At 39.9% G+C, this 10,037-nt stretch overlaps 1 long non-coding RNA gene across 1 annotated transcript; it reads right to left on the bottom strand.

The window, feature by feature from the left end:
- Window positions 1-760: 760 nt before the first annotated feature.
- Window positions 761-9,331, bottom strand: LOC117655109 (uncharacterized). The gene is made up of 3 exons (XR_004588561.3): window positions 8,504-9,331; window positions 6,212-6,385; window positions 761-3,048 (listed from the first exon to the last, which is right to left on the bottom strand). It is a non-coding gene; the product is annotated as an uncharacterized LOC117655109 (long non-coding RNA).
- Window positions 9,332-10,037: the final 706 nt, after the last annotated feature.

The following is a 10,037-nucleotide window of genomic DNA, read 5'->3' as shown; positions in this document are numbered from 1 at the left end:
AAGAGGAAGAAAGATGCGCAGCAACTACATGTTTCCCCCCTCTGTGTCTTATTTTACTTCTAGAAGAATTTTCTGTTCTCTACAGATCTGACCTTTCGTATTCTTAAAAAGGAAATGCCAAGTCGGCTGCAGCGCAGGGATTAGAGACCCCTGGCCTAATGAACAGTCAGATAGGAGATAGCATAGTCTGCAGCTGAATAATGGATGGGATAAGAAACCCAGAAAAGACCCTCCCTAATTTCCTGGTGTGTTTAGGAGACAGAGGGAGAATTGTACTTTTAGCCTCGAAAAACTCTGTTAATATAACCTTACAATAAGTAGAATTAGCTAATCTGACTCTGTTTTCTATCTAGTCCACCTGGTGACACTGACAATGATGGACCCTTGTGTGATTCAGCTAGTTGCAGTCTTAACCAAACTGCTCTGAAAAGAGGTCTCCTTTGCCTGTAATGCAAAGCATGCAAATTCAGGGTTATAAAAAATATATATATAGAAGATGCAAATTCTGTTTCAAGCATGCTCTGTTTACATCTTTCCCTGACAAATTGAATTATTAATCCCCCTCTTCTCCAGTGCAAACTCATTTTAATGAGTGTAGTTATGGAATGAAATGTGCCTAACAATAATCCTGTAAGGATAGAGCCAGTGGAAACCCCAAAGAGCAAATGTTCTATCAGCTGGAATTGCATTTTGCTCTGTTTGTGAGGAAAGATTGGGCTGGGTTTACCTAACAGTAACACACTAAGGGTACTTAATGTTAACCTTGATTTGTGTTTATTTAATTCTTTAGTTTTTCACGGCTGAACCTACTGCACATTTCATTAGCTTGTTAGACAACATATTGTCTACACATGGATTAACTAGATAACAAGACTTTTAAGTGAAAAGAGCCAACATACAGAGAAAAAAGACATGGCCCTTTTTAACTTTTAACAATGTCACTGAGTAGAACAGCAGGTGGCGCTAAAATATCTGTAGCTATTTCTTAGGATGCTCAAAAGAGTTACACTTCTTCAAGACCAATAGGGAACATAACAAAGATGTGTGACTAAAAGTGAAAATGCACTCCTTTCCCCACCAAATTTCTTGGAGCATTCCACCAAAATTTGGGGGAATTCAGGGAGATGAAGTGAATACGTCTTAAAGTTGCCAAAGTTGAGAAATACTTTTTCTAGGATGTCAAGACTGTTCGCTCCTGTTTTAAAATCCAGTTCCGGGTGTTCTCATTATGTTTCTGGAGGAGACCATGCTGATGAAACCTGCTGAGTGGGTCAAATTGTGCAAGCAAAGCAGGTTTAAACCAGTAGGTTTTAGAAACAGATGTGCCACAGGAAACCACTTGCTTTCTTAAATAAACGTAACACTGTGCCATCATGTGCTAACCTGATGGAATAGAAGGAATACTGCTTCCTTCCTTTAAAGAAATATTTTATTGGTAGTCCTTACTTAATGACCAGTTACTTAGTGACTGTTCAAAAGTCACAGATCTCTCCGGAGCTATTTATGACATAGTCTTAAAAGTTCCAATGGCTGCCCTTGGTAGTCATGTAATTGTATTTTGGGAGCCTGACAAAAGATCCCCATTTACAACAATTTGTAGTGACTCGCAATCAGGTGAATGCAATTCATGTTTTTTTGCTGGAAACCTGCATTTACTTCCAGTTTTTGGCAAAAAAACAACAATATCCATTAGATTAAACGGGTACACTGAATGATTGCCATATCCACTTAACAGAAGTGGCATTGGTTTAACAACTGCAGGATTTGCTTAACAATGATTGCAAAAAGATTGTAAAATTCGCTAGTGCCCTGCTTAATGACTACCATGATTTACAACCATAATTTCGGATTCAATTATAGTCATAAATTGAGAATTACCGGTAAAAAGAAAAAGATAGCTTTCAATTCAGAACGAAATTTGAAATATATTTTAAATTGAAATATAATGGTTTCTAGTATTCTAATATTGAAGTCTTAATATTATAGTAACTTTAGTTATAACAATTAAGAGCATTTTCTATTTGCCAATGCCTATCATTAAATAAAATTCTTATATTGTTCCAGATAAGCTTTTAAAATGTTTTCTGGAGCTAATGGAATTAGTAGTTCCTTGTTATTATCCAATTTGGAGGTATAATGAGTAAAATTGGTAAGCAATGGAATTTTTCAGTGCCTATAGTAACTTAAGTTCAAGTATAATCTATATATGTTGTAATGTATACAATACTATGTTATGTGATCTATTAATTTCAGTAGATAACATTTAAATATTTAGTTCATTGGTTCACTACAATTCAAACATTTAAAACTCTAACTAGCTGAATCACATTCTTGTTAGTCAAGGGATAGCAAATCAATATATAAAATGAAAACATTATTCAGTATTTTTAAACAATCTTTGTAGATAGTTATATCTTCCAAGGCCAGGGTATTTTATCAAACACAATTAAGTAATGATATCTGAACATCCCAGTGAAATTGTCAAACACTGGGGAAATCAGGAGATTCAGGCAATTCAAATGAGTATAATGATATATTTGCAACCTTAAGTTCTCTACAAGAATCTGAGCTACTACAATAATGATCAAGGGGAATTTGTGGAAGTTAAGAATAGAAAGAAATTCAAGGTGGGCTGGATTTAGATCTCTTGTGGGCATATAGGGACTCATGATAGATGATGCATTTGACTCCTCTCTCGGGCTCATCCTGGTCATCTCTTGCAGAACTAGTTTCAGCCACTTGTTAAAAAGGTTGTTTTCAATTCAAAAGGAGATACAAATATAGTTGTCCAACATATTAAGGCTTTTACTTAAACATCCAGAATGACCTTGGAACCTTCATCCTCCAGCAGAATGCAGATAAAGTTCAGTGTCACAATCAACACTTTGTACTCATGAAGTTAAAATATATGTTGAGGAGTCTTGCACTGAATTCTGGACCAGTTGCAGCTTCTAGATAGTCTTAAAGGGTAGCCCCACATGGTGCACATTGCAGTAATCCAAAAAAGCATCTGGTTAGCATAATGATTGCAAACTGAATATGATTCACCTGCAAAACAAAACAAAAAAGGAGTTTCCTTTTTGCCTGCATCAGCAGAAATATAGTTTCCGTAACATAAAAATTCTTATAGGAGAGATCTATGGAGACTGTAGGATTTTGGATTTATCAGGATCAGAGACCTTAAAGATTTTGAATTATCAGAATCTAAGGTTTGCTGACACTTCTGCCCTGGTTTGGACAAAACAAAGCAAAACACAGATCAGGGTGGTAGTCATAGTACAGTATCAAAATACACACTTCAAAGCCTTTGCTTTCTTTGCTCCAGTTAAGAGTGCATAGAAATTAAGCATCCTTCACATGGAAAGGACCTAACAGAATGACACTAGTAGTAGTATGCTATGTCTTGAAATAACTATTCCAATCATACTGTCATTCAGCTACATTTATCCAGTTAATCCTCAAAGACATTTCCCCTTGAGGACGACTGAAAAGGGTCATATAATTCTATTCTTGCAGTTAATACATCTTAAGATGACCATGGAGTCTTCTGACAAAATATAGCTAGAAATCTAGCCTTTTGTCCTTGCTTAATCAACACAGCTGAATATTCTGCCAACTCAGTTTCTCAGTGTGTATCTATTGGCTTGTGATCCTGGCTTAATTTATCTTATGATTTGCTTTGCTCTCAGTCATCCTGAGCCCCGACAAACAGAAATTAATTTTGTACACAGTACCTGCAGTCTTAAATTAATCATCAGTTAATATCATTCACCTTCAACTACACAGCAGATGCATGTTTAATTAATTATGTCCATGCTTTTCATCACCCTTAGTAATCAATATGAGGTGAAATTCTCCATAAAAGTACAATATCAGAGTGGGTTGAACTATAATGGTGATGGAGCCTCAAGTTCCACTCTCATGACTAGTTATGTTCTCATGATTTTCTTATTTGCTTAGATCAGGGGTGTCAAACTCGATTTCATTGAGGGCCACATCAGGGTTGTGTTTGACCTTGGGGGGCCGAATGGGTATGGCTGTGGTGGGCATGGCCAGGGTGGGCATGGCCAGCTCAACATCCTACAGCCCTCTGCCAGTGAAAATGGAGCCTGGGAGAGCTACGTGTGGGCCTCCTGTGCTTCGTTTTCGCTGGCAGAGGGCTGCAGGAGGCCGATGCAGCTGAAAACAGAGCTTAGTGGGTGGGCCGCACATGGGCCTCACAAACTCCATTTTCACTGGCAGAGGCACTGCGGCAGAGGTGGGTTTCAACAGGTTCTGACCAGTTCTGGAGAACCAGTAGCGGAAATTTTGAATAATTCGGAGAACCGGTAGTAAAAATTCTGACTGGCCCCGCCCCCATCTATTCTCTGCCTCCCAAGTCCCAGCTGATTGGGAAGAAATGGGGATTTTGCAGTAACCTTCCGCTGGATTGGGGTGGGAATGGAGATTTTACAGTATCCTTCCCCTGCCATACCCATCAAGCCATGCCCACCAAGCCATGCCACGCTCACCAAGCCACGCCCACAGAACTGGTAGTAAAAAAATTTGAAACCCACCGCTGCACTTTGGGCTGGTCCTTCACTGTTTCCAGGGTGGCCCTGTGGGCCAGATCTAAGCATCCTGCGGGCTGGATCCGGCCCACCAGCCTTAAGTTTGACACTCCTGGTTTAGACAAACAGCTTAGCTAGTCATTTTATTTTTACATTATTTCATTTAACAAACAAATTCTCTGCAAGATTTCTCCCCAGAAAAAAGATCTACTTGGCACCATTTATGATCATTGCATGGTTGTGGCAGCTAGAGAGACCACAAACTATCACTTTCAGTGATCTCTCAGTGATAAGGCAACATGGACCAAAAATAATTAATTGCTGATAATGTTAGACTAAAGATCTGGTGGGACACGGTGGCTCAGTGGCTAAGCATGTTGATCAGAAGGTTGGCAGTTCAGCAGTTCAAATCCCTAGTGCCGCATAATGGAGTGAGCTCCTGTTATTTTTCCCAGCTTCTGCCAATCTAGCAATTCGAAAGCACTTGTCAGGTGTGCTTCCTTCAAAGTCCAGGAAAGAATGACCCAAACTCCATGTTTTATAGAGAAAGGTACTTTTACTAGAAATGAAGTGAACGCAACCACGGCTAAGCTGAAATTAAAGCAATAGGTGTGAAAAGTGCATATAGAAAGCATCCCCTCTCACTGTCCATCGTAAATCATCCAATCCAAAGGTCTCCCAGGGTCAGGTGGAAACACGTCTGGCAGCGTCATCAATCAGGAATGCCACGACGGTTGACCCGAGAGCCACTTCAAGGATTCAGTTTCATTTCTTCCAAAGCCTCGCCCCTTCTCCAAGCTCCCCCCCCAAGCTCCCCCCCCCTCCCGGTTCCTATGGCAGCCAAAGCAGCCAAAGCGGAGGCTGACAGCACTTAAAAAATGCAAGTAGAAAAATAGGGACCACTTTGGTGGGAAGATAATAGCGCTCTGTGCGCCTTTGGCATTTAGTCATGTTGGCCACATGACCACAGATATGCCTTCGGACAGCGTTGGCTCTTCAGTTTAGAAACGGAGATGAGCACCGCCCTTAAAGCCGGAAACAACTAGCACACATGTGCGGTGGAACTTTTACCTCTGAAAGGCCCTATTTCACTTTTTTTAGCAAGGCTGGCTGATTTTATGATCCTTAACTGAGGACAGCAGAAGTTCAAGTTTAACAGTACATGGTTTCACTGCAAGAGACCAACATCTCCAGGTGTTTCTCATCAAAGATCATGGACCCAGAAACCCCAGCACTGCTTGCTGCCTTTGAAAGTCTTAAGGACTTTAGAGACTTCTAAAAATTATTACCAAATTGTAATTTTTAATGTGACAGAAAAGGAAAAATACACATTACATGGATGGAGAATTGAATCATAAATCATAAATTTGGCGGAGACAGTTAGACATTCAAGCTCAACCTGCTATTATGTGCAGGAACCCAAGTTAAATTAAATCTAAGTTAAGGAGTTATCCCAGACAGCTGCCTAGTTTCCATCTGAACTTATGCAATTTAGCGAGCCCACATACCTAATAATGGTTTCAACAATGAGGTGTTCTTATTGCAAGGAAGCTTTTTTCTAATATTCTGTCAGAATCTATCCTCTTAAATAACACAGAAGATATTTTCTCTTTCTTCTGTATTTATATTTCTTCAGATATGTGAAAAATGTTGCCAGGTACCTCAGCATTCTCTTCTGTAAGGCAAAATATTGTTCACTTCCCTAATTTATCTTCAGAGGACAATTTGTGATGCTGCCATCAGCCTGCTGGCATTTTCTGAACATGTTCCAATTCGAATCCATTTTCCAATTCGAATGCACTGCCCCAAACTGGACACAATACTTGAGGTAGAGTCTGAAAAATGTGGAATAAAGAGCATGGTTGTCATCCATAAGGAAGAATGTTAGAATATGAACCCAACTCTTCCTATATTTACTTTGCTGATAACAAAGGACAAAGTTTGCATCCCAACATTCCACCCCCTCCACTTCTCAATGGAAGGATTATCCTCAGAAAGAACAAATTGTGGTGAGTATGTAAACCATTAAAGGGTATTCCAAAAAAGCAATTTACTGAGATTTTTTTGTTATTTTTTACAAAGGTGAAAGAGAAAAAGCTTTAAACATAAGTTGATGTTGCATCCTGGAAAGGATAAACAATTCTGGAATTAAAGAAGCACTCCATGTTACTCAATGATGGGTTTCAAAAAATTTTATTCTGTAATTATTTACCCAGTTCTGTGGGTGTGGCTTGATGGGCGTGGCATGGCCTGGTGGGTGTGGCTTGGTGGGCGTGGCAGGGGATTGGTGGGTGTGGCTTGGTGGGCATTCTCTCCCAATCCAGGGGAAGGGTACTGCAAAAACCCCATTTCCTCCCGATCAGCTGGGACTTGGGAGGCGGAGAATAGATGGGGCAGGGCCGGTCAGAGGTGGTATTTACCAGTTCTCTGAACAACTCAAAATTTCCACTACCGGTTCTCCAGAACTGGTGAGAACCTGCTGAAACCCATCTCTGATGTCACTTTAACTAACTTGGATGGTAGCCTAATGGTGACAGAAGTCCATCTAGGAGGCAAGGAAAATGCAGACAAGAGGGATGAATCATATTTCAGAAAACAACAAATTGCCTGCCTCTCTTCTTATAGCTGTTTCTTTTTAAACTTATCATCTTTCAGATGTACTGTCCTCCCACCCACCACCCATAACCCTGCTAATAAGAATGATGTGGGTAGCAGTTCAAGGCACATGGTGAGTACCACGCTGGGAAGCTATAACTATTCTCATCCACTCTTCACCCTCCACCAAAAACACTTGAATGCTTTCATTGAAAGCTTCTGTATTTTTTAATTAACAACCCAAGAGAGCTAAGGAAAATGGATTTAGAACTACATTCCCACTGATTTCAATGGATTTTGTGTTACTATTGGCATTTACAGAGGTTCCTCTGAAATTGACACAACATTTTTCAATGACTAGTAATTCTCAGGCATTTCAGATAATAATAATAATCTTAATAATAATAATCTTGGGAAAATGAATTAGAGTCAGTGGCATATTAAATTTCTAAAAAGTTGTTTGGGTAATATGAATTAGGAACAACTCACTTACATTTGCCTTCATTCATGAGAAACAACACTTCTTGAACTTTGTGAGATATTCTTGCAATGAACAGGAAAAATTATCCAGTAAATCCTAATTCAACTCATTTGCATAATGGATTTTGTCAGAAGGGCTCATGGAAATACAATCAGATTCCTAATCTTTTAAATTGTGTTGTCTGTTGAACTATGGGGATGGAATTTAAAACTGGCTTAGGTATCTCAAGTTTATTTATTTTATTTATTTATTTGTCATATTTCTATGCCGCCTACTCTCTGAGGACTCTGGGCGGCTTACACCAAAGACAGTATACTAAATAGCATATTGCCCCCAACAATCTGGGTCCTCATTTTACCCACCTCGGAAGGATGGAAGGCTGAGTCAACCTTGAGCCGGTGAGATTTGATCCGCTGATCTGCTGAACTAGTAGTCAGCTGAAGTAGCTGCAGTACTGCACTCTAACCACTGTGCCACCTCGGCTCTTATCTAAGTTACACATAGATGTCCAGCATATCTCTCACCACCAGTCTGTAGCAAACATTCTCTGAAATCATGGAATGAGAAGCAAGATATGGTGCTCGTTTGCTTGGTTAAAACTCGATCAGCAAGATCCAGTCTTTAACATAGGAAATATGGTGTATGCCCATAACTACACCAGGGGTGCTCTCTGGGTTATTACCTGCCATACAGAGTAGAGTTAGAGGATGGTTGATTATGGCGGAGGCATATTGACCAACTCTGAGGCTGATTAGGCAAACCACTTCATCCACAAAAATCGGACCTGACACCAAGTTAAAACAACATCCCGAAAATAACAAAAGTCCCGAATTCCCAACAGCAGACTCAAACCCAAACAACCAATGACTAAACGTACCTGGAGAACTGGGAATCCAGCAAAGAACCATCCGCGAATCGGTTCCAGGAGAGATGACCATGCCCAGGGCTGAATTCCAGAAGGCTCCATTGGCTGAGCAAAGAGCAGCATCAGATCCAACTGATCTGGTCACCACCACTGCTCCAATTGAACTGCACAGGTCGCAGCAAGTCCATTGATGCCCCACCTACTTGCGTGACTACATCACCTAACCAACTCCCAATTGGTCAATAATCTATGTAGGTGGGGCAGGGTGTTGAATACTCAATTAAGGGAGTGAAGCCGAAGAATAGGCTTCACTCAAGTCCGTCATCTAGGCAGGAAAAATAGTTCAAGCCTAGATGGCTAAGCCGTTTGACAGCCCCTATAAAAGGGCAAGCTGTCAGACAGAGAGTTGCTGGGTTTTACTTGTATAATAAAGAGTTGAAGTCGAAAAACTGCCTCTGTCTTTTCAATCTCCTACAATCTAACAATAACAATAAGCTATTATTGTTATTTTCGATCTTTTGTGGGAATCAGTCCATAATGGCATTTTCAACAAAGTTTTCTTTCAGTCAAGTTTGACTTCTGAGGACATGTCTAGGTCATTTTCTTGGCAACAATACAGAAAGAGTTGGCTTTGCTGTCGTGATCATGATTTAAATATCTAGTGAGTCTGAATATAAATACAAGTTGTACAGGAAAAGATATTAAAGCAGTTCTCATTTAAGACAGAAGAACTTTCAGAAAAGTTATAGGAAAGTTACTCTTAGCATTGTCATGTCTATTAACGCCTTCAGAATAAATCTCGCTGAAGTCAAGACAACAGTTCTGCAGGTCCAATATGTTCTGCAGAAAGGAAAACATGTTAAGTCAATGTTTTTATAACTTCACAATTATAAGATACGTGCACTTCAGCCAGCTGGGGGATTCAGGGAGTTGAAATCCACATATCTTAAAGTTGCCAGGTTTGAAAAACTCTGTGTTATGTTACTCATCATAAAACCAAAGAGTTTTGATTTGGGGAGAAAATCAATAAACAGGCTGTAATTAATTCCAAGGTCTAGGAGAACAAGTAGAGTTTTAGTCATTTCCTAAATATTATAACAGTGAGAACTGCACAGATCTTGGGAGGGATATTGTTCTGGGGGTAGATACTGCATCAGAATTAAGGTCCTGTAAAATGACACTGTTTATTTGTCAGGACCTGAAGTGCACCTGCTTTGTCTGAACATATCAGATGGACAGAGTTTGTGGGAGACAATTAGATTCACATATCAGGCGATGGAAAAATGAATCAACGGTTGGTCATAAATGGAAATTAGCTGTTCCCTCCCACCCCCAGCCTTGGAAGCTTCATGTGCTTTCAGTATTGTGGGTGAGAGCTTACAATGGAGCATTTCATTGCCCTTCTAAGGGTGAACTTCATAAAACTCTGGTTCTTTTGAGCCACTACTAAAAGCTCTTCATTGGGGGAAATCTCTGTGCTCAGCATTTGAAGACATCACAGCCCAGTCTTTCAATTTGAGTTCTTTGAGACTCAAAAATTTAATCA

Source organism: Pantherophis guttatus, chromosome 4 (assembly GCF_059756535.1).
Source record: "Pantherophis guttatus breed Tessera chromosome 4, ASM5975653v1, whole genome shotgun sequence".
Lineage (NCBI taxonomy): Eukaryota > Metazoa > Chordata > Lepidosauria > Squamata > Colubridae > Pantherophis > Pantherophis guttatus.
The sequence above is the reverse complement of the archived record's forward strand: the minus strand, read 5'-3'. Positions and strand labels throughout refer to the sequence as shown.